At 37.7% G+C, this 26,411-nt stretch overlaps 1 long non-coding RNA gene across 1 annotated transcript in view; it reads left to right on the forward strand.

The window, feature by feature from the left end:
• LOC120533885 overlaps positions 1–16,605 on the forward strand; it is a 54,507-nt gene extending 37,902 nt beyond the window's left edge. Inside the window, exon 3 of the long non-coding RNA XR_005634643.1 lies at positions 16,576–16,605. This is a non-coding gene — a long non-coding RNA (uncharacterized LOC120533885). The remainder of the gene's footprint in view (positions 1–16,575) is intronic.
• The last annotated feature ends 9,806 nt before the right edge of the window (positions 16,606–26,411 follow it).

Raw genomic sequence — 26,411 nt, forward strand, 5'->3', positions numbered from 1 at the left:
ACTTTGTCATGATATTCTAATTTTATGACCGGCACCTGTATATACTGACATGAAAAAACCTCCTCAGGTAGAAAAGTGGTAAATGATTTTAAATATCCTTGTTTAACAACAAACCAAATTTATGCATTAAAGCAAGTTCAAAAAGAAACATTATGTAGAAACTGCATAACTCTCTTACATTCCGTGAGAACATTTTGCATTTACAGAACAGAAGGCAACGTTCTCAAACCTGCTTAATCCAATAAGTATACCATTACAGAGGGCTGGTAACACTCGGCACAAAAAAGGAATCGACTCTGGACTGGTCACCAGTTCATTGCATGCTACACCCAAGTACACTCTCACAGTGTCAATATGGAAACTCCAGTAAACCTCAAATGCACGTGTTTGGAAATTTGAAAGGGAAAAACACGGTGGAATTCCCACATAGATGCAGGAGCAATATTCAGGTTCTCCTATGACAATAACATAGCGTGGAATTGGAGTGCATGCTACTGGACCTATGAGACAGCAGCGATAACCATCGCACCACCCTCAATGTTTACAGAAAAGTAAAATCAAACTTGAAAACTTTGACTAAAGACTATAAAAGTTAAAAACATCTTTGACTGAGAGCCTAACGCCTTAAGTAAGCATGCTTCAGTTATACTCACAGTATAAGTCTCACGATCACAGACCAACAAAACAGAACAAAGAAGAATACAGAATAAATAAAATAAAGAAGTGGGTTTTGTTTTCAGTCTTACAGCTTTGTTCCCATGTATGATTTGTCCCATAACCATCTCATTTATTAGTGCATGCATGCTAATGGAAACGCAAGTTATCAAAGAATACATTTAAATACACCAAATAAATTCTTTTTATGCAATATCAGCTTGGCAGTTATAGTAACTAAAAACTATGTAAGTGTCCTTTTCAAATTACGTTCATTATCAAATACTGTACCTGAAAGATGCACATTTTGTGACGTAATAGTGACAGCGAAACTTCTAACAGTGGAGCTTGTGGTAGCTCAACTTGCCATATTATCAAGCGTTTTTGATTAAGCCAAACGTTAGCTTAGACATATGGTAGACCATTTTGAAAGTTTTGTGATCCCCTAGTGAACTGCTGATCCTGCTCTCTTTACAACAGATTTATTCAATTTATGTCTAATTGAAGTAGAACTATTGAGCTGTTGATGATAAAAAATTTTTTTCACATTAACTTTTATTGGTTAAACAAATGACAGTATATACATTTTTTATTGAGTAAATGATGGTACTGGTTAAAGTGTTTCAAGTCATGTAAAAATATCATGATCAGATGATTTTGGATATACTGCTGGGATAGGCGCTGATCCTGAAATCCTGAATTGGATAACTGTGTTAGAGAATGACTGCATGGGTGAATAAAAGTTAAATGCTGATTAGAAAAAAGCAACGTTAAAATTGGTGGACATACTGTAGGAAGAGACAGACGTGCGCCTTACGCCGATGGGTTGGCAGAAACATTTGAGAGTAAAAAACAAAGTGATGTTATTACGCTCAATATAATGATTTGCTATGTGTGCTTGTAACAAACAGTCATCAAAGGAAATGCTACAGTCTGACAGATACATTAAGGATACTTGAGTTGCATACTGGAATTCCAACATTATTTTTATCAGAAAAAGAAATATGGATATTGTTACACATATAAAAACTTTTTACATGTACACTTAAGAACACATCATCATACACTTTAGAAAAAAAGTATTAAGATGGTGTAGATTTATTAATGAAGTATCTTTCCAGGTACTGTGCACAACAATAGCTGTCGCAGCTTTTGGTATTTATAAATTTAGAAGCCATATATGTATGGGCAGTAAATGTAAATATCCTTAAAATTACTCATATGAAAAATGTGAAAAAATATACATCTGCAACTTTACCTTAACAAGTTTCAAGAAAAACCCAAGTTACTTGCAAATATAATTTTTATGTTTATTTGCTGAAGTGCTTATTGCTCTTATTTTGATAAGTAATGGGTTACTTCCGAAAACATAAGGATGAGATAGCAGCATTTATACTCCACTCACATATGTGTGTATGTCTCATATCACATTAGGCATTAAAACCCAATTTTATACTAGGCCAAGAATGAAGACTTCTAGAATTATATTGAAAATATTTACAAAACACATATTTGTGCACCGCGACAAAAATATATTTCATTGTGCGCATTCTGCGATGTATTAGCGTTCTTCCCAAGGCTTGCATCCTGCCTGGCACCGGATACTGCTGGGATAGCATGTTCCTGCTATGATGCAGTGGTTTTCTTCCAAGTGCCTCTGAATTATTACAACTTTTCAAAGATCTGCTTTCAATGTATTTTCTTGCCCTCAGAGATTACATTTTTTTAATATAAAACTATAAACAGTATGCACATAAACAGATGTACATAAAAAGTGACATTATACTTTTGCTTCATATTCATACTTCTTAAATAGGAGTTACATGTGTGTAGAACAAAAAGAATAATTATCACTTTAATGTCACCCTACATAGAGAGGGCACCAGGATGTAAACAATGCCATAGTTTTTGAGGAAATCACTCATGAGCATTTTAGGTTCAAGGTGTTGGGCATGCATATCTTGTCAAAAAAATAAATAATAATAATAATATTGTAGGCTTAAAGTGTATCGCCTACCATCAAAGCTTTACTTTTTACACAAGCAAGATTTACACGTCAGTCTGTTTAAAAAAATTAAAAAATGTCAATCTGTGATAAAGCCACCACTGCTTACCTTGGTAGCCTTGAGAACAAACACATTATAACTGAAATGGAAATGTCACTTACACTGAAATGTACAACAAAAAAGACAGTTTTTATTTTGAATTTTTAAGTTCATTTTAACCATTATAATTTTAAAAATCATTTTTAAACCTTTAAATGACCTCTTGGCAATTTCACAAATGATTCTGTCAGGGTAGCTGAAGGAGTGCTGAGCTCCTCACAGTCCCCTATTTATTTGCCACCATGAAGACCACTCTAAGATTTTATTTAGAATTTATTATTTTTTTTATTCCTTTGTTATTATTTAGTTTTATTGATTGTATGCAGTCCATGATAAATAATAGCTTTTCAGCAGGCTACAAAAAAAATTACCTCTGATGCAGCCAGTGATTTAATTAGAAACTCTTTCAAAATTATTTATAACTGCACATTATTGTTTCCAAATTGCTGTTTTATGTAACTTTATCAAAGCAAAAGATCTAATTAATGATGATTTTGTTTTTAAGACAGGCAATTTAATTTTTTCTCCTTCATTGTCCTCTGTCCTCTTTGAGCTGATCACTTTTTACTAAGGGATGGTGGGAACCAAAGCCAGCATTACCTTTCTGTGACAATTTGTCGATGCCGGGTTTTTCTCTGCATACTCTCGATTTCTGTTCACATCCCAAAAACACATCTAATTTACTGTTTAGAAACTGTAAATGTCCTTCTTTGGAAAGGCACCCCATCAAATTTTTGTTCCTGTCCTGTGCTTAACCCTGCTAGTTTAGCCTCCAGCTCTCCACAACCCTACACTTAAGTTAACCTGGTTTATAATGTGGATAACTGCCTATAATACATCCTGTGATCTAGTTTGCTACTACTTCAAAAAAATCAGACATTACATTTTGAACTCAGGTTTGTCTTATTTAATATTTGTGGTCATGTTTATGGCAATTTCAACAAAAGAGTGAAATCAAGACGAGTTTATTGAGGGGAAACTTCCTTCTCCTTGAAGTGACCTTTTATTAACTCCATCTAGCAGCGCATTCTTACAATTGTAGTATAAGCCTCTTATCTAATTACTTCCAATAATGTCTTAGTTTGAGAGCTTGACATGAGTGAACTGGCACCAGAGGACTGACAAAATATTCAAATCCTTCATTTAGGTGTACTCTGTGAAACTTCCTAGTTTTTGAGATTATACAATGAGACTGGAAGAAGCTTTGCAGCCTGTGATTCAATGCAGTTTCTACTAGTTTTCCATTTACAATTTTTGTTGAAACTCAAGTTCAAAGTGTTTTTGTTTCCAATGTGAAGCTAATGTAATTTAACTGAAAATCATCAATATTCATTATTAATTTAAAATGCTGTCAATTTTCAAATAAGTTGCAGGGCATTCAAAAATAATTATAACTGTACATTTCCTATAGCCTGTTATAAATCTAAAGGAGTCTATAAATTGTAGCTTTATAGGTGCCAATTTATCTAAAGGGAATTAAGTTCAAGGAGATAAAATGCTGCAAGCTTAAGAAAACACCCCAGTTTTAGTTTAAATTTGGAACAATTCAAATGTAATGGGTCAGCTTGATGGTGTAGCCTCACTGCTCTCTGGCCCTGGATTTAAAGCCCAGTCTGATCGCTTGCCTGTGAGGAGACTGCACATTCACACCATGTGAGTTGTCCTCCTACTTCCTCAGTTTTCCATATCCCAAAGAAGCATGTGTGACATGAATTGATTTCTTTAAATTGGCCTGGTTTAGGTGTTTGAATGAGTTTGACCTGTGATAACTGCACACTCTCCAGAGTGTCTTTCTGTCTTGCAATGCAGTGTTGCTGGCTGCTAGTTTCTAGGGTGCTTAAATATTTATTTTAATGTGTGTATGTGAGCAAAAGAGAGGTTTGGCATGTGAGCCAGGGTTTGCGTCAATCTTGTGTCTTAACATCGCATCCCACATCAAACCCCTGAATCCAAATCCTTGCTAGTTTACACAATGTCTCACTATTGGTGCTAACGTTTCAGATACTGCAATGAATAAAAAATCAGTGAAAATTTTTATCAGGATATTTACCGCTGTACTTTCAGACAGAGACATTGTTAAACAAACCCACAACATGTACCCTAACAGTTGTTACGATAAAAGACCAGTTTATGACAAAAAGCCTACAGCTATTTTCTTTAAAATGTTACAAACAAATAAGCTGGTGCTTACAGGGTTGTCAAATCTCAAAATCATTTTTGAACTATCCTCACTCATATCAAATAAAACTATGCTTTACTTTGATAAAGATAGCTTGCCCTTATCACTCAAATGATTAAAAGCAATATTTAATCAAGTGAAATACAATACATCATTATGATTTTAAGGGGGGAATTGTTACCCATTCTTGATCTTGGTTTTTACATCAGTTGCTTTGTTTTTTCATTTTTTTCAAGCTACTCCATGTATTGTCGACATTTATAACAATATTAGGAACAAACCAGCAGGGGCTGGAGGTCTTTCAAACAGTGGAAACACATTTTAGACCTACATCATAAAATGAGTCATGTTATTTATATGGAAATTTTGTCCACCTTTCTTTTTGTAGAATGGAGTCTGTGACCCTGTCATACCAACTGGGTGTCTTTTCCAGAGATTTGACCAGTACCTCTCAATGGCCAGCACAGCAAGGTTGCTTAAGCAGTTTTAGCCCATTGTGTCGTGAACTCATTTTAAACAGAAGAAGCTCCTCTGTTCACCTGCTCATGAAGCTCCAATTGTTGTCACTAAATACAATACAATACAATACAATTTATTTTTGTATAGCCCAAAATCACACAGGAAGTGCCGCAATGGGCTTTAACAGGCCCTGCCTCTTGACAGCCCCCCAGCCGTGACTCTCTGAGAAGACAAGGAAAAACTCCCAAAAAAAACCTTGTAGGGAAAAATGGAAGAAACCTTGGGAATGGCAGTTCAAAGAGAGACCCCTTTCCAGGTAGGTTGGGCGTGCAGTGGGTGTCAAAAAGAAGGGGGTCAATACAATACAATACACAGAACAGAACAAATCCTTAATACAGCATAATAATACAAATTTTAGAAGCACGGAGCAGAATTTAACAGTAGATGATATCAGATAATATGATTTGGATATTTTTAGAGTCCTAGAGACCTCATCCATCAAGCTGCCTCCCCATTTGGCCATTCCACGGCTGAAACGTTGCTCGGCCAGCCAATCCGATGAAAGGACCCCTTTTTCCCATGATTCCTGTGATCCTCCAAAGACAATAGCTTGCATTATCCAACTCCAAGTCTTTCAAAATAACACCAAGAAATCACCCACCTTACCCCTGTTGCCCTGCAAGTCATGATCTGAATATAAGACTTGGAGTTCACATCTCAGTCTCCCTGAATCAAAGAAATGGCCTTAACTTTTCAGGGCACTTTGGAATGGCTCCTCTGGAAACATCTGTCTCATTTTTTTCCAATTTCCCTGGATTCATTAGTTCTATGAAGTGCATACTTTCCAAATTTGAAAAACGCTGAGAAATCTGCTCATATAAGATTGTCTAGAATGGCCAAGTGCAGATTTCTGCCAGAATTGTGACACCACCATGTTTGCCTTGGCTCATTTTGAGGGTCTGAGGTGAGACTTTCCGCTCTTGCATAAACAACTCTGAAAAACTCCTCTGACCTCTTCTCCTTTGCAAAAGCCAGGAGACTCTCAGTTCTTTGTTTGCAGTAAAGAACATCCTTCACCCCCTGCTCCACAATGTCAAAGACCACATCAGTTTTTGAGAAGATTCGTTCATATGTGTTCAACATGAAAACAAACTCAAAATCCTCCAGTGTCCTTAAGAAGACTCTGGCAGCATTGTGTGCATCCTCATCTCCTATGGTCTCATCTTTGATAATCTTTTCAAAAGTCTGCATGAGCCCATCATATTTGTTTGCCATAGTGCTCACTATTCATGATCTAAAGTTCCACTGAGCAACCTTGAACACTCTGCAGACTTGAGAAAAGACATCCTCTTGGTAGATTTAGAAAAAAATTTGGCAAACTCAGAGAGAGATGCAAAAAGCATAGCAGTGTACACACATTGGATTGGGGGGCTACTGCTATAACAGTAGCCTGAAGTGCATTCAGAGAGGAAGCCATGACAGCGGCCCCATCATAGGTTTGAGCCACAATTTTCTTTGTAATTGAAGCCCTGCATGTTTTCATTTAAAACATCAAAGACAGACTGAGCATCTCTCCCCAATGAAACATCAAAAAACCAATCGCTCCTGAATTTGACCTGCAGTATCAACATATTAAACTATGACAGACGGATGTGCATGACATGAAATGTCAGTTGCCTCATCTACTTATAATGCACAGTTTGAACTTGACCTTTAACCTGCAATAATTGAAATCAAATCAATGGAATGGGACAAGCCAGAAAACACAAAAGATGACTGGAAGTGTGTGGCCAAGACAGGATCATATTTGGATAATGTTTCAGTGAATTCTCTGTAATTCCCCTTATTAACAGACTCACTACTCTCATTATGCCCCTGAGTAACAGCTCTTGATGGCCAAACATTAAAGTGACGTCAATTAGATGGTTATGGAAGGGCATTTTTTTCATTGTTTTATTGTGTTTTACCACCTGAATGTGAACACCATCATTAATTACATCTTTTACTGTGACCCTGCCAAGACAACTTAACCATGCACATAAACTCACTTGCTCTTTGTTTTTCTCATGTTTTTTGTATGTCCTGTCAGAGTTAGCCAAATCCCCAAAACCCAGTTTTAAACAAACAACCTGAGATGGTTTCATTAAGAGGCATGGTCCACAGTACATTCACTTTGTCACAGCATTTCCTGTCAGCCAGCTCACCTTTTCATAACAGGAGAGTTATTTTTCCCTGAATTTTAAACCAGATCAGTCTTGAGCATCGATCTGCCCTGCTTTTTAATTCTGAGTCTCTCTTCATAAGGAAGACAATCAAATGACTTTGAATGCCAAAAGCAGATCACCAATTTTAGCACTGTCTGCCATTATGTACAGCTAGCCAGCTGGCTGGCTGGCTAGATCCCGAGCCCCATGGCCTAGTTTGAAAAAAAAACAAACAAACTTTACTAAACAAGGAACATACTCAAGAATGCTATATTTTTGTTTTTGTTGTTGTTTGCAGTAAGATATGTACAAATGAAAAAAGTGGGCTAAATAACAGGCTGTGAGCAGCAGCTTGTCTCACAACTTCTCTTGCCAAAAATCCACATGGGACTGAGCTTGAAATGTTCCGATGCCAAAACGCTGTTAATCAAAAAGATGTCCAGCCACTTTGACAGTTGCTCCAATCATCATGCAGCAGCCCAACATCCCAGATGCTAAGCTTCCCCGGAAATGATGAAAACAAAGCATATTCTGAAATGCAATTGAAGTCCAGTGAAGCTGCACTTCAATAGGTTTTAATGGATCATGCTTGCCGGGGAATGTATGAGAAGAAAATCATGTTAGATGACCAGCAAGAAATTATAGCTGATTCTGAATGAATTAGCCATGAAGTTGAACCTATTCTAGCACACTTGTTGTGATAGCAATGTAAATACAACTGTATGTAATTGACTAATCTTTTTCAAGACATTTTAGAGGAGGTGGATCTTCCCTTGTATTGTTAGAGCAGTCACCGCTGGAATAAACATACCTAGTACATAAACCAAAATACATAGTCCACAAAAGCTCAGAGGTTGCAATACACCAGTCTTCTAAAATATCGGCTGTGTATTGTGGAGGATAAGGTGCTGGACCTTAAGCCTTTCCCAGAGTAAGATGAAACTGCCTGTGCACTAATTATGCTGAAATATATCTTTATTCTGAAAGTAGCCTTGAAAATATACAGATGTACACTAGTGTTCAAAAGTTTGATATTGCCCAGAAATGTTCATGTTTTTGATAGAAATTGATACTTTTTAAAGAAGGTACCATTTAATTGATTTAAAAATACAGTGAAGGCATTATTAATGCAAAAGGCTATTTCGACATGGAATGATTTATAGTGGGCGGCACGGTGGCGCAGTGGGTAGCACTGCTGCTTCACAGTTAAGAGACCCGAGTTCGCTTCCCGGGTCCTCCCTGCGTGGAGTTTGCATGTTCTCCCTGTGTCTGCGTGGGTTTCCTCCCACAGTCCAAAGACTTGCAGGTTAGGTGCATTGTAGATTCTAAATTGTCCCTGGTGTGTGAGTGCCCTGTGGTGGGCTGGCACCCTGCCCAGGGTTTGTTTCCTGCCTTGCGCCCTGTGTTTGCTGGAATTGGCTCCAGCAGACCCCCGTGACCCTGTAATTAGGATATAGCAGGTTGGATAATGGATGGATGGATGATTTATAGTTTATTATTGAGATATTAGTGCAAAGCCCCATCTTCAGCAGCCATCCTTATTTATTCATCTTTAAATGCCAATTGGTTGTCAGAGAAACTTTTGTAATTGTGTGAGCACAGCTAAAATTTGTTATTCTGTTTAATAAAACAGGTAAATTGTCTTTCCTTGGCTTGCAAGGCATCAGTATTTGTAAACTTCAATTCCACTTTCAAAAAATGGTGAAAACAAAACAACTTTCTCAAGAAACATGTCGATCTATTGTTGTTTTTTTTTCAGAATTAAGGTTATTCCATGTCATGGATTGAAAAGAAACTAAAGATTTCATACAAAAGTGTCCAGTAATGTCTTATGAGGACAAACTGGATTAAACCAGGATAGAAAAAGATCAGAAAGAACCCAGCCACAGGGGATGCACAAACCAGTGTGTTTCTTTGTACCAGTCCCAAGCCTAGATAAATGGGGAGGGTTACGTCAGGAAGGGCATCCGGTATAAAATTTTGCCAAATCAATATGTGGACAACAATACAAATTTCCATACTGGATCTGTCGAGCCCCGGGTTAACAATGACTGCCACCAGTACTGTTAGCCAACAGGGTGCTGGCGGAAATTGGCCTACGGTTGGCTGAAGGAGAAGAAGAGGGGGGAGACGTGTCCGGAGGCAGGAGGAGAGGAGGAAAGTAAAGAGAGTGGAACTGATGGTAGGAACTTTGAATGCTGGCAGTATGACTGGTAAGAGGAGAGAGTTAGCAGATATGAAGGAGAGAAGGAAAGTTGATATATTGTGCTTGCAAGAGACTAAATGGAAGGGGAGTAAGGCCAGGTGGATTCAAATTGTTCTATCATAGTGTGGATGGGAGGAGAAATGGAGTAGGAGTTATTCTGAAGGAACAGTATGTCAAGAGTGTTTTGGAGAGGAAAAGAGTGTCAGACAGAGTAATGATTACGAAGTTGGAAATTGGAGGTGTGATGATGAATGTTGTTAGTGCATATGCACCACAAGTTGGGTGTGCGATGCGAGAGAAAGAAGATTTTTGGAGTGAGTTGGATGAAGTGATGAACAGTGTACCCAAGGGACAGAAAGTGGTGATTGGAATGGATTTCAATGGGCATGTTGGTGAAGGGAACAGTGGAGATGAGGAGGTGATGGCTAGGTATTGTGTCAAGGGGAGGAATGAAGAAGGACAGAGGATAGTGGATTTTGCCAAAAGGATGGACATGGCTTGGTGAATACATATTTTAAGAAGAGGGAGGAACATAGGGTTACGTACAAGAGTGGAGGAAGATGCACACCGGTAGATTACATCCTATGCAGTTGAGTTGATCTGAAGGAGACTGCAAAGTAGTGGCAGGGGAAAGTGTAGTTAAGCAGCATAGGATGGTGGTCTGTAGGATGACGTTAGAGATCAAAAAGAGGAAGAGAGTAAGGGCAGAGCCAAGGATCAAATGGTGGAAGTTGAAAAAGGAAGACTGCAAGGTTGAGTTTAGGGAGGAGGTAGGACAGGCGCTGGGTGGCAGTAAAGAATTACCAGACAACTGGGAAACTACAGCAGATGTAGTAAGGGTGACAGCAAGAAGGGTGCTTGGCGTGACATCTGGAAAGAGGAAGGAGGAAAAGAAAACCTGGTGGTGGAATGAGGAAATACAGGAGAGTAAACAGAGGAAGAGGATGGCAAAGAAGAAGTGGAATAGTCAGAGAGATGCAGAAAGTAGACAAGAGTACAAGGAGGTAAGGCGCAAGGTGAAGAGAGAGGTGACGAAGGCTAAAGAAAAGGCGTATTATGAGTTGTATGACAGGATGGACACTAAGGAGGGAGAAAGGGCCTGTACCGATTTGCTAGACAGAGGGACCGAGCTGGGAAAGATGTGCAGCAGGTTACGGTGATAAAGGAAAAAGATGGAAACATACTCACAAGCGAGGAGAGTGTGTTGAGCAGATGGAAAAAGTACTTTTAGAGGTTGATGAATGAAGAGAACGAGAGAGAGAAGAGGTTGGATGATGTGGAGATAGTGAATCAGGAAGTGCAACAGATTAGTAAGGAGGAAGTAAGGACAGCTATGAAGAGGATGAAAAATGGAAAGGCGAATGGTCCAGATGACATACCTATGGAAGCATGGAGGTGTTTAGGAGAGTGCTATTTTTTACCAGATTGTTTAATGGAATCTTGTAAAGTAAGAGGATGCCTGAGGAGTGGAGAAGAACTGTACTGGTGTTGATATTTAAGAATAAGGGGGATGTGCAGGACTGCAGTAACTACAGGGGAATACAATTGATGAGCCACAGCATGAAGTTATGTGAAAGAGTAGTGGAAGCTAGGTTAAGAATTAAGGTGATGATTAGTGAGCAGCAGTATAGTTTCATGCCAAGAAAGAGCACCACAGATGCAATGTTTGCTCTGAGGATGTTGATGGAGAAGTTTAGATAAGGCCAGAAGGAGTTGCATTGCTTCTTTGTGGACCTGGAGAAAGCATATGACAGGGTGCCACGAGAGGAGCTGTGGTATTGTATGAGGAAGTCGGGAGTGGCAGAGAAGTACGTAACAGTTGTACAGGATATGTACGAGGGAAGTGTGACAGTGCTGAGGTCTGCAGTAGGAGTGACGGATGCATTCAACGTGGAGGTGGGATTACATCAGGGATTGGCTCTGAGCCCTTTCTTATTTGCAATGTTGATGGACAGGTTGACAGACGAGATTAGACAGGAGACCCCATTTGCTGATGACATTGTGTTCTGTAGCAATAGTAGGGAGCAGGTTGAGGAAACCCAGGAGAGGTGGAAATATGCTCTAGAGAGGAGAGGAATGAAGGTCAGTAGGAACAAGACAATACATGTGTGTAAATGAGAGGGAGGTCAGTGGAATGGTGAGGATGCAGGGAGTACAATTGGCGAAAGTGGATGAGTTTAAATACTTGGGATCAACAGTACAGAGTAATGGGGATTGTGGAAGAGAGGTGAAAAAGAGAGTGCAGACAGGGTGGAATGGGTGGAGAAGAGTGTCAGGAGTAATTTGTGACAGATGAGTATCAGCAAGAGTAAAAGGGAAGATCTACAGGATGGTAGTGAGACCAGCCATGTTATATGGGTTGGAGACGGAGGCACTGACCGTAAAGCAGGAGACAGAGCTGAAGGTGGCAGAGTTAAAGATGCTAAGATTTGCACTGGGTGTGACGAGGATGGATAGGATTAGAAATGAGTACATTAAAGGGTCAGCTCAAGTTGGATGGTTGGGAGACAAAGTCAGAGAGGCGAGATTGCATTGGTTTGGACATGTGCAGAGGAGAGATGCTGGGTATATTGGGAGAAGGATGCTAAGGACAGAGCTGCCAGGGAAGAGGAAAAGAGGAAGGCCTAAGCTAAGGTTTATGGATGTGGTGAGAGAGGACATGCAGGTGATGGGTGTAAAAGAGCAAGATGCAGAGGACAGAAAGATATGGAAGAAGATGATCCGCTGTGGCAACCCCTAACGGGAGCAGCCGAAAGAAGAAGAAGAAGAAAAAGATCAGAAAGACCTAGATGCACAACTGCACAATAGGATAAACACATCAGAGTCTGTAGTTTGAGAAACAAAATGCCTTAGAGAATTTCAGTTGCCTACTTTCTTGAACTGAAAATGACAAATACCAGAAAGCTTTAAACACAATGAACACCAGACTGAGATTGTTCGAAATTTTTATCTGTCATCTTGGATACTGTACTGAGCAGGTGAGGGCTGTGACGTGGCACATGGTACCACTTGGGAGGCAGCACCTAGCAATAAATTATTAATGCAGACACATTAGAACTCTCAAATGTGTCAAAAGATACTAACAAATTATTCCAGTTTGCAACACACACATTGTAATGGCTCCAGAAGACCACTATTCTGTACTTGTTTTCCCATCCTCTATGGAGATACTGTGCTTTTTCTAGTCAGGTCAGGTTGGGGAACGTGCACTGATACAGAGTGTTGCTGCACCCATCACATGACAAAACAGCTTAGGATCCCAGTTGGCAACCCCCCAGGGCAGATACACACTTCAGTCCAACCCCCTGGACATGACCATTTATCTGCCACAGCCAGGTGTTACATAGGCATCTCCTTGGCCTGGTCCAGCTGCTCTGGCCCTCAGCAAACAGGATCCTGCTTGCCAGATCACCCTTGGGGAATCATGCCACAAGTCCATAGTCCCGTAACTGACGCTCCCTCACAACACAGGTAATGTTGCTCATACGAGACTCCACGAGCAAACACTTGTAAAACACAAAGTCAATCAAGTGTTACCTAAGAATTGTCCAAAGAGACACAGTACCAAAGTAATTCAAAGTTTGTCTTAGGTCACTGGAAAGCGTCCATGTCTCACAACCACATAGAAAAAAAAGCACCGGGACTCTAATGACTTGGACCTTCATTCTTTTGAATAGATATCCAGAGCGCCAGACACCCCTTTCCAGCGACCTCATGACTCCTCATGCTCTCCAGATCCATCTATTGACTTCATAGGAAGAGTCACCAGAGACATGAATGTTGCTACTGAGGTACTGTAAGTAAACCTCTCAACACTCTCTCTCTGCAGAAACGGTCAGAATACCAGGCTTGGTAGACACCAACAAGGAAGAGCAAGCTATTTGGAGTAACCGACTGCTCTTGAAAGAAATGGGGAACATTTTTACAGCTTTCTAGAAAGTTCTTTTCAGGAGGCCACATTGCTCCTAACAGTGAAGTTTACGTAGGTGCACTTATCAAAAATATATATAAATTCACATTCTAGGTAGCATCCCATGTCAATGCTCATTAAAATATTTTACAGCTCTATATGCATTACAAAATGACTTTTTAGTTTATACTTGTTTCGCTGCCATTTGTCATACCACTTTACATAGAGAAGCCAGAGGGCCAATGTTGCTTTGTAACCTCATATTTTTATACAACTCACTAAGGTTCTTCTTTTCAGTCCTTTTACATCTAATGTGTTTAACTGGAGCTTTCTCGACTTTTCCATTCTGTCTTCCTTTATTTTTTTTCTTACACTTACAAGTAAGTGCTGTATTTCAAATATGTCATGTCTAGTATTGTATAGTATAGTAGTAGTAATAGTTTGATTGTGCTTAAAATATGTTTTAACCTGCATTTATTTATCCTATAACACTAGTGTTCTGCAATCTCTGCCCTCAGCACAGTATACTTTGTAGATCTAGTAGAATAGCCCCAACTGTCTACAGACTCCTGGAGTTTTTTGATGGTTTATGTTTTTTTAGTTCAATTTACCCCTTAAAAGCTCAACACTCAACACACTAATTGCCAAATACAGTTTAGTCATAACAGTAACACAAAATTACATCCTATATGTAGAGCAGTGGTATTTTGTGTTAGACTATGGCAAAGGCATGCCACTTGGTATAATGAAAATTAGTGACAAAATATACAATATATATTTGGTTAAATAGGGGATTTACTCTTAGTATAATGAAAGCACATGCTGCAATCCCTTGTTGAAGTCAATTAATCACTAATTATGCTGACGGTCAAACTTCTCTGTCTATACATATGGCTATCATAGCTAAAAGAGTGCTGTACTTTAGTTTCCCATTGGTCACCTGACATACAATGTCTTATAGTCAGTATGAAAGGAAATATGACAGTGCATCACTGTGACTTCAACAGCATTGTGGAAAGCTAATCTAAGTTTTCAAAATTCTCAAAGGTATCGATAAAATGTACCCAGCAGTACACTTACATTTAAACAGTGAATAGTGAGATTGAGGATGCCAGTGGAAATTGGGAGAAATGCATTAAAAACTGAAGCCAAAAAGCATTTCTTTACTCTATATTTTTTTTAAAAGGGATTTGGATGAGAAGATATATCTTCAAGGCTAATTTCAGAATCAGGATACATTGCTAAACAATTAGAAGCACAAAGCATCTTGCTTAGGGAAAGGTTTGAGGTCCGGCACCTTTTCCTCCAAAATTATGTTTAGTAGGCACCTTGACAACTTTTGCTTGTCTTAAGACTGCTGCAGTTAAACCCCTACTTAAGAAAAATAATCTTGACCTCTCTGCTCTTGAAAATTTTAGACCCATCTCTAACCTGCCTTTCTTAAGTAAAATTCTAGAGAAGGCAGTCATATGCAGTTAAATGACCACCTCAATAAACATGCTATTCTTGATAAATTTCAGTCAGGTTTTAGAACAAATCACAGCACAGAAACTGCTCTCGTTAATGTAGTAAATGACTTGCAGGTAAATGCAGACAGAGGCCATTTATCTGTTCTCATCCTCCTCGATCTGAGTTCCGCATTTGACACCATTGATCACAATATTCTTAGAAATCGCCTTAGTCAATGGGTGGGCCTCTTTGGCAGCGTCTTAAATTGGTTTGAATCCTACCTGACAGGGAGAAAATATTTTGTTAGTTGTGGGAATTACAACTCGAAGACGCATGATATCCAATATGGTGTTCCACAAGGCTCTATCCTGGGTCCGCTGCTCTTCTCAATCTACATGCTTCCGTTAGGTCAGATTATCTCAGGGCACAACGTGAGCTACCACAGCTATGCTGATGACACACAGCTGTACTTATCAATAGCACCTGATGACCCTGATTCTATTGATTCATTAACAGAATGTCTGACTAGTATCTCAGAATGGATGAATAGTAACTTTCTCAAGTTAAATAAAGAGAAAACTGAAATCTTATTGATTGGTAATAATGGATACAATGGATACAATGTTAGAAATAAACTGTATACATTAGGATTAAAAGTCAAGATGGAGGTAAAAAGCTTAGGGGTAATTGTTGACTGTAATCTGAATTTTAAAATCACATATTAATCAGATCACTAGGACAGCATTTTTTCACTTAAGAAACATAAGTAAAGTTAGACCGCTTATATCACTGAAAGATGCTGAGAAATTAGTTCACACGCTTGTTTTCAGTCGACTAGATTACTGTAACGCACTCCTCTCAGGACTACCCAAAAAAGACATAAATCGTTTGCAACTAGTGCAGAATGCAGCTGCTAGAATCCTAACTAGGAAAAGAAAATCTGAGCACATTTCTCCAGTTTTGATGTCACTACACTGGTTACCTGTATCATTCAGGATTGACTTTAAAATTCTGCTTATGGTTTATAAAGCCTTAAATAATCTCGCTCCATATTATATATCTAAGTGTCTTACACCTTACATTCCAAATCGTAACCTCAGATCCTCAAATGAGTGTCTCCTTAGAATTCCAAGAACAAAACTTAAAAGAAGTGGTGAAGCGGCCTTCTGCTGCTATGCACCTAAAATCTGGAATAGCCTGCCAATAGGAATTCGCCAGGCAAATACAGTAGAGCAGTTAAAACACTGCTGTAAACACATTACTTTAACATGGCCTTCTCATAACTTCACTGTAATTTAATCCTGATACTCTGTATATCCAATTAATTATAATAACTATTCATGGTGGCTCTAAAATCTGTACTAACCCCTACTCTCTCTTCTGTTTCTTTTTCCGGTTTCTTTGTGGAGGCGGCCTGCACCACCACCATCTACTCAAAGCATCATGATGCTCCAACATTGATGGACTAAAAGCCAGAAGTCTGCATGACCATCATCACCAAGTCCTTCCGTGAGAACCCTAAATACAAAAAGGACTGTTTCATTTACAGGTATGTGAGGGAGAATGCCCAGAGGGGACTTGCTGGTCTCATGGCCTGGAACTCCGGCAGATTTTATTTTTTTCTCCAGCCATCTGGAGTTTTTTTTTTTTTTGTTTTTTTCTGTCCTCCCTGGCCATCAGACCTTACTCTTTTTCTATGTTAACTAATGTTCTTATTTTGTCTTTTATTTTTCTTCATTTTGTAAAGCACTTTGAGCTACTTGTTTGTATGAAAATGTGCTATATAAATAAATGTTGTTGTTGTTTTGCTACTGATGGTTCTCTGAAATGGAATATTGGCTGCTGTTATAAGTAGCAAGTCAAGTTCAGAGACAGAGACAGCTCAACTTTATGATAACATATTGAGGAAATAACATGATTAGCCACAGAGACCTGGAGTCACTAGTATACTCACTGGTGCTCTCTGCAGTTTGAGGAAAAGGGCTAAACAAGCTGCTAGACAAGCAACTATAAATAAAATTACTGCAAATTTCAATCAAGTTAATGAGCAGGCAGTTTCATCAAGAAAGGTCCGTTGAGAACTCTGCATGGCAGGATACCTTAGTCAGATTGCGCTGTAGGAACAACTAATTTTAATTTATATCAATGATTAAAATAAACATTTAACAAGTAATTAGGGTAAATGTGCAGATGGTATTGGATTAGGTGGATAACCAGGCAGTTAAATCCCTACAGACTGATCAGGACACACTTTAGAATTAAGTAGCTACTGTATATGCTATGGCTTATAAAGTTTAATGTAAACTTTTACATGTAGGAATCATAAATATTTTTAAAAATGTGTACAAAGAAGGGTTTAAAGATAGAATTTGCATATAAATGTCTCCACATAAAATACCTTATTTAGAAACAGTAAAAATGGATACTAAGTTAAATAACGTGACAAGAAGTCAAGAAGTGATATCTTTAAGCTGTCTAATGCATTTGATACGCAGTATATACAATATCATGAATAGGTTTACCTTGATATTAAAAGGACATAGTAGTACTAAAGAAAGTCCAGATAGAAGCTCCTAAACTCAGTCTGAAAAAGACATTTAGTCTCACTGTGTGAAAATTGTTGATAAAGTGTAAACTATTGTAATTATCTAACTATTGTAATAATACAGTATAAAATAAATATTCTGCCTATGCAATTGTACTATCATGCTTTCATGCAGAATGGAGATAACAAAGTTTCTGATGTAATAAACATTTGTGGTGACCAATGATGGACAAAAGCAACTTAGCTTTTGAATTGTAGACCTGCCTCCCATCATTACTTTTAAATTCATAGTGGTGAGCCACAGCTGGAGTACATCTGGATTATTTCGTGACAGTCTGTGAAACTGCATAGTTGAATTCACCTTCTTCTTATTGAAGCAGCATGCATATGCACAAGTCTGAAGCACATTGTCTTCCTGTTAATATGTTCACTCCCTTTTTATTAACTTTTAATATTTAATTTTACAAATCTCTCAGTTCATGCTTTTGTTAATATCATGTGAAGTGCAATGTTTGCCAATCAATAAAGCTGTTACTGGGCTGGACTCCTGAAGCTGGAAGGATGGTCTTAAATTCAAATGCTTGGTGGCTTCATTTTCATTCATGAAAGTATTTTCCAGGTGTGGTTTATTTAACATATCTTAGTAAAAACACATGTGTTTAGAATGTAGTGAGCATACAACTGGATGACTTGATATGTGGAATATGCAACACAACAAATGTGAGATATTAGATGGACTTTTTGACATTGCTTGTTTTTTCCAGTGTTGGTTATCATAGACCCCTACTATGTCAGGAATTTTGCTATCTTCGTTCTGAATGAAAACATAAGATTTGTTTTTTTCAGACATTACTGCAAACTACATGGGGAAAGTAACATATAAAAAATATAATTTTGGGGTGAAGTATTCGTTGAACATTAAAATAAATTCTGAATTTTTAAGGTAATAATGTTGAAGCCTCCCAATTAAGAGTATATTCCACAAGTATTAGAAAACATTTCTTACATTTTGTGCTTTGAGAGAGAAGGTCTGTTAGTTAAATTAAAAGTAATGCAATTTGAACATGACAATGTACCACAGTTTGCAGAGACACCACTATATAATACTCTTACTGATATGGCAACAAAACACATTGCAAGCTATTTTTCAATGGTGTAAGAAGAAGATAAACTTTTTAAAAGCAGTGGACCACATTCAGTCCATTAGGTTTGAATACTTTGACAGTAGATAGATTGTGCCAGTATCTCATTCAGATATTTATTAAGACCCATTAAAATATACACCTTCTGACTTAATCATGAAGTGCTTTATATTCTATTTTGTACAGGAACTGATTGGAAAGTAACAAGACTGTCCCTGTTTCTCTTTCATGGAGGTAGACTTGGGAATGCTGTGCAGGTGTTTGTGAATAGCATACATCAAGGTGTGCGAACCTGTAGCTGGACCACTGTATTCTTCAGTGTTCTGTCAGAGCAAATGGATGCACCTCATGTGTGTTGTCATGGATGAAGAAAACAACCTGTGAAATTATGCCAGATTTGTGTTTGAATTTTGAGTTAACCTTGGGAAGAGTGATAATGAAACAGCAACTGAAAAAAAGGAAAAAAAAAAAAAAACACACACACAAAAAGAAGTTCTCCTCAGATTATGAAGTGAAAAAACCCCACAGCTCCATCGCTAAAAGTGATGTTGCAAAACAGTCTGCTATTTGTCTTTCAATCATTTTTGAAAAAAAGAGCTTCCGTACTGGAGTTATCCAATTCTGAATAAAACAAAATCAGTCTCATTATTTTTCAATCAGCCCTTGTATGAAGAACTGCTTTTTGTGAATGTTGAAGTCTTTATTTAGTTCTTCACTTAGTCATCAAACTTTGGGGAGAAAAATCTAAACGATTTTTTAAATTTCTCCTAAAATGTAATTTTGGTTTATTTGCATTAACAATTAAAAAGGACTAGATCATACAAAGGTGTTTCTAAATGAAAAAATGAAGGATTTGAATTAAAGTGATCTACAGATATAAATCAAAATTAAAATGAAAGTGCTTGATGTAAGTTCAAGAAATTCTTGCTGAAATTGTTGTGTCTGAATACTCGTGGATCCTAAAATGCTTTTGGTGTATGCAGTACCTGGATACATACCAAGCATACAGAAATGGAACCAGTGAGAGATCATTTGAATTTTGTGACATGGCATGTTATCCTGGTGAAAGTGTCCATTTAAAGAGGTTAAATTATGACTATAGAAATATGCAAATGCTCAGCAGCATTCTAATGATGCTTAATTGACACATGTGCCAAGAAAATATCCTCACACTTTTACCCTACTACCCTACTATAACCAGCCTGTATCATTCATATAAAGTAGGATGGATTTATGAATTCATGATGTTTGCTGCAAAATTTTCATGTACATGTTACAGAAAGAACTGTTACACTAGGCTGCATTTTTTTCAATCATTCCTCATCCAGTTTTCGGGATCATGCTCTAACTATATCTACATCTTCCTGTTCTTTACATTTATTTACTTCTATGGTTTCTTTACTGTATAATGGGTTTGAATAAATGTTTACCACCAAAAATAAAAACTAATTACTGTTGTAATGAGGCACATTACCTGCATTGTGAGAGAGCATTAATTATGGCACTTTGGCAATATGGTGTGATTCTCTGAGGGTGATCCAGCTCGTAGGATCCTCATTGTTGGGGACCCAAGTGGTTGGACCAGGCCAAGGGGTCACCCATGTACCACCTTGCTGCAGCAGATAGAAGGTGAATTCCAAAGGGTGGGACAGGACTGCATGTCTGCTTGGGAGGTTGCCAACCGGGATCCCGAGCTGTTTCGTCATGTGATGGGTGTGGCAACACACTGTACCCAGTGCATGCTTCGAAACTTGACTTGACTGACTGTTGTAAGAAACAAGACAGAGACCATCAAAGTGTTGGGGCACCCTTAGCTTAATCTGTATAATTGGTTGTCTAAAGATTTCAAAATAAACACGTTAACTCTGCAAAAGAGTCTTTTTCTGACATGATTCCTAAATACTCGACTGCCCAAGATGGAGGCTCTTCTTGTCATATGGCTACTGGACAGGAAGAGGCAGGTCCAGGGTGGGTGAACACTAGAAGTTACATCAATGGAAAGGAGCTGTCAATCCTTGAGTCTGCTCAAAAGCTCTTAAACTGCAGCAGTAGCTCAGTCGGTAGAGCGGGTTGTCCAGCAATCGGAGGGTCGCAGGTTTGATCCTGGCTCCCGGCATGAGAATGCAGCTGTTGTGTCCTTGGGCAAGACACTTAACCTACCTTGCCTGCTGGTGGTGGTCAGAAGGATTGGTGGCGCCAGTGATCGGCAGCCTCGCCTCTGTCAGTGTGCCCCAGGGCAGCTGTGGCTACAAAGTAGCTTATCATCACCTGTGTGTGAATGGGTGAATGACTGTTGTGTTGTGAAGCGCCTAGGTGGGTTCTTGAACTCTAGTAGGCGCTATATCAAATACAGGCCATTTACCATTATATAATGAAACAGTACTAATTTTTGGCTTGAGTGCCAATGTAGAGTCGAGATTTTAAGCATTTTTAGCTTTGAATGAATGAACTTTAAATTGCATTCATAACATTACAAAACATTGGTAAAGTCCAGGAATATGGAGTTCTACTGCAATCTCTTCCATGACATAAAACACCATACCCTCTGGTCTCCCTGGTTTCTGAGGTCTCTGATGTGCACCTAAGGCAAAACAGTAACCCAATATTTGAGATCAAAAGAAATCTCCCAATAATTTGTCACTGAAAAAGTCAAATACAGTAAGTCTAATTGACTCCTTCTCTATTCATTTTAAACAATCGTAACTAATGGTGGTGTCAAACTGGTTAAGTACCATTGTTCCAATTTAACATGATACTGATGTGATTACCTGTCACCTCCCTCTCAAAATGGCAGTGCAAGATGGTATTGCAGCAAAACAGTAAATTGTAAACAATCAAGAATTACATACTGTAAGTAATAAATAAAAGAAAATTGGCAAACAAAACTGAAATAATAAACATAAAGTAAAGATAAAAAAATACAACCATTAGGAAAAATTTATTAGAAAGAAAATATTTTAGGAGAAAAAAAAGAAACAACACTCTTTACAAGTTCCTAATTCATGACAGCACAGTAATGCTAACTGCCCCCAATTACCAACCAATCTGATCCACCTGGCAGCTCCAGCACAGACAAATAGCCTTTGAAGCAACCTCAATTGCCCTTTACTAGTTTAGAAACATCTCTAAGTAATTCCAAACTAAAACAGCTGCACTAAACACATGAAACAAAGTCAAACCTAACATACTCTCTACATTGTATTCTCTCTCATGTTTTTCACTCATACTGCAATTTATTAATAGCATTTAGAAATTTAATTAGAGGTTTAAGTTAAAAAGTCAACATCTTAAAATCTTAAATTTAGTTAGCACCTTGACTATATGTTCAGCAAACTGGATTTATGTTTTCAAAGGGAATTTAACAAATAAGCAGAAAATTCAGATGTGTAAATATATCTAAATCTGTATTGTAGAAATAAGAGTATGTATTATATGATCCATTTATTATTATACGTATGTATATTATTTAAAATTTTATATGAATTTAAATTTATATCAATTTAAGTTAAAATTTTATATTTATTTTTTGTAGATACAATACAGGACTGGAATAGGAGTTTGGCATAGTGAAACAGTGACAAATAGTCAGCTTTTTGTTGACTTTTGCATTTACAAAACAGTTTTTAATTTGCTGTTTTTTATTCTACAGTATATTTCAGTATCATATACAGATTAATTCAAGTTTTCCCAAGATGACTTCCACAGAATGTTTGATAAGTAATGTTTTAACATGCTTTTGCTAGATATACCTTAACACGTACAAAACTCTGTGACTATATTATTTCAATCGGGCAATACAACACTGATTCCTTATTTTTTTCAGGTTATTTCCAAGCTCTTGTTATGGAAATGCAAAGTTCTGAACTGAAATCTTACTACTTGTCTATACTGTACTTACAGTAAACCTTGGAAACAAGTTTTGGATATGTAGCACTTTCTTACATTAAAATGTAAAACTGTGATAGTGACTTCTTCTCTGCATAATATGTATAACAATAATCTTACCATTTACATGATGGAAATATTTTTAACTTCTAGCACAGCTGCAATAAATGCAAGTATTAGGCATGGATATAACATTTTAAACCGGGACAAAGAGTCTTCAGTCCACCTCACGTGTAACACCTTGGGTTGTGAACTAAAGAGTACTGTAGATAGATAGATAGATAGATAGATAGATAGAAATATCATAGACCTCATCTCATGTAAACTAAATACTTCAGCATGTCAGTTGGAAATGATAAGAATAACACTTTTAAATTTTCAGCTTCCATAGCAAAGCAGTTGGTGGACTGGCAGAAGGCACTGACAATTGTTTCAGGCTTCCTGGGGACGGTAGACAACTTGGAGATTCTCTAAACCGATATTACTGTGACTAAATAGCATTGTCTCTGGTTGATGGAGTGTTCTGCTAAATGAAATCTGTGAGGTGAAAGGTCAATCAACGAGAATGAAAAAAAAAACAAACAATAATAATAATTTTAGTCAGAACTCAAAAACCTAAAGCACTAATTAAGAATCAAAGTCAAAAACAGGCAAAGATTCAACTCTCTAAATTTATTTCAACACACAGACTCTGTCAGAATTCCCTAGAAACTTGGGTGCCAAGAGTATTGTACTACCTGTTTAAATAGTTTTTGCAGATGGCATCATGTGTTGGAATTCTTTGTTGTGATGTGGTAGCACATAAATATTATAAAAATCATGGTAGAAAATATGAATGATTCTGAAATTGAAATATGAGTTGAGAATATGTGCAGAATTGGGTCCTGTATGATCAAGTACTCCCAAATCATAGAGTAGAGGTAGAGTGATTCCATAGTTTGGCATAAAAGGGATCATAGAGGTTTAGGTATTGTATAATTTTAAGAAAGGACTCCAAGGCATAAGTAAAGGAACTAAGTCATGAGTGAGATGATAGGTGAAAATTAAAAAAGCTTTTGGGGGCGCTTGGAAGGTGAACTAGTAAGAGCACCACCATCCGTTCTGGTAAGGCCAGTTTAGTCCTTTGGGTCAGCAGTATTTTTTGTTTATTTCTCATTCATTATATCAAATGTAATTTTCATTCCATTAGACACTAGCCTCTCCAAAGATCCATTGATCTATTTCATATTAAAGGCCTAAAGAAAAGCTTTGCTTAGGCAATTAGTTCAAATTAATAATAAAAAAAAATAACTCTCTCCAAATACAGCAGCAGCCTATTCTTATACCTGCCGCACCTGTTTTGTAAGAGCCCTTCTGCTATTAAGTTTCCCAGTTTAAAAATAAGCCTGCAGTGGTGCAGTAGACAAAATTTGCAAAAAAAAAAATACAAAGCAGGTGTCACCATATAACACTATCATAAAAGACTGATAGGAAAGATATAAACTAGAACTTTATGTAAAAGCCCAATGGAAATCCAGTTTTATAGCTTTATGACAGTAATATACAAAGCAGTTGCTTAACATTATTTTTCATTTATATTTGCATATTGTAAAAATGAAAACTGACATGGAAATTTACTGCATTACATTTTAATAAGCTAACATGCAAAGTTGCTTACAATTTTCTGTTTTCACCCTTTATTATAATAGTATTATTATTTTACATGCCATTACTAGTATTATTACTATGGTACTGTATTGGTTGGCACTTGGGCATAATTTACTCAGTGGCCTGCATCTGATCCCTGATCTTAAAATTTTGTGGTGGATTTTTCTTGTTCTCCCTATGTCTGTGTGGCATTTCAGTAGATACTTTAACATCTCAAAGACTTGGACAGTAAATCAGTTAGTATTTCTGAATTGCTGGTGAGTGTGGATAAGCAGAATGTGATGGAGTAGAGCTTATGATCAATTTGATTGCCATTTCATCCAGGGTTTGCTTCTGCCTTGTGCTGATAGGACTGTGAACCTACATGGGATTATTTCTGTTCAAAAAAAGAATGTATAAGTGAATGGATTTTGCAAATTAATAAACCACAACTGGAAATACAAGTTCTTTTTAGTTATGTTGTGCAGTCTATCATTTTAATCAAGGTAAATGTACATTTTCATTTTTCAAAAATGAAGGCCACTTAATTCAGACATCTCTGAAAATAAGGTACAATAAAGACTAAAAGTAAGCTAATGCAATGTGAGCACTGATTTTTGCCATTTCTAACATTAAATCATGTTTGTGAGTCATTGATATAGAAAGTAGTATATTTTTCTGTTGATTGCTTTATTTACAAATCTGCCAGAAACTTTTGTGTATCTAAAATCTGTCAATACATTTTTAATGGGAAAATGCAGTAATAAAACATAATAAAGTAAAAAAGGAAGAAAACAGAAGTGGTGTTAGGAAATAAATGTTAAAGAAAAAAACAAAAAAAATAATCTGAATGTACACTCGTTAGAAAATAAGTAGGCCATTATGTACACACAATGCAGTGATTAAGTCCTGAGAACTCCAATTTTCCAAGTCAACTTTTTTCTTGTGCATAATGTACACTTTTATGACTTTTCAGAGAGTATCTACAGAAAAACCACAGGACTGATATGATTAGAAAATGTGAACTTTGCACCAAAACTAGCAAACACTGAGCAAGTAGCAAATGTACTGTAATTCTAAAATTATGGCCGTCATCATGCAACCATTCCAGCAGGATGATTTTGCAAGATGAGACATATAGTTCTTTTCTCAACCATCTTTTATGAATTGTTGTGGTGGTGTAACCTGATGGTCAGTCAGGCAGTCATTTTCCAACCCGCTATATCCTAACACAGGGTCACGGGGGTCTGCTGGAGCCAATCCCAGCCAACACAGGAACAAACCCCGGGCAGGGCGCCAGCCCACTGCAGGGCACACACACACCAGGGAAAATCTAGGATTGCCAGTGCACCTAACCTGCATGTCTTTGGACTGTGGGAGGAAACCCACGCAGACAAGGGGAGAACATGCAAACTCCACGCAGGGAGGACCCAGGAAGTGAACCCAGGTCTCCTTACTGCGAGGCAGCAGCTTTTCCACTGTGCCACCGTGCCACCCCAAGTTGATGATATTTTAAAAAAGTAAAATTGGTTAACAACCTTTAAAGATCAAAATTTAAAATGGCCGAGTAATCCAGGCATTAAAACAGAAAGCATTGAGACTTAAAGAAACACTCCAAACAGCTTTCACAAGTGAAACACACATCTATTACTAAATGACCCTCTTAATTAACATTTTATACAATTGGTTTCCTGTAAATAAAGCTTGACTTCAATAAGTTAAGAAAGTGTGCTTTCTGCTGAAGGCTACTTACTGCATGCACAATACACCTTAATCGAATGGCAGCTTTATTACCTCTCAGGAAAAATGGTTAATTCAGTGCCTGCACCAGACAATGGTGGTATTTAATCTTGTGTCCAGCTTTCCAATAGCTTAAGTCTAGGGAGCACTAGCATCACTCTACATAGAGCATCAGCTTCCCAAGGGAGGGCAGCAATAAGTCAAAAGGGTCTCTTTACTTACAGCCATATAGTAAAGAGGCGGCACTTTACTTGAAATAAAAAAATAGCACCGGAAGGGGTAAAGGCTAAATAGGCAGGCCCTGCCA

This window comes from Polypterus senegalus, chromosome 8 (genome assembly GCF_016835505.1).
Source record: "Polypterus senegalus isolate Bchr_013 chromosome 8, ASM1683550v1, whole genome shotgun sequence".
NCBI lineage: Eukaryota > Metazoa > Chordata > Cladistia > Polypteriformes > Polypteridae > Polypterus > Polypterus senegalus.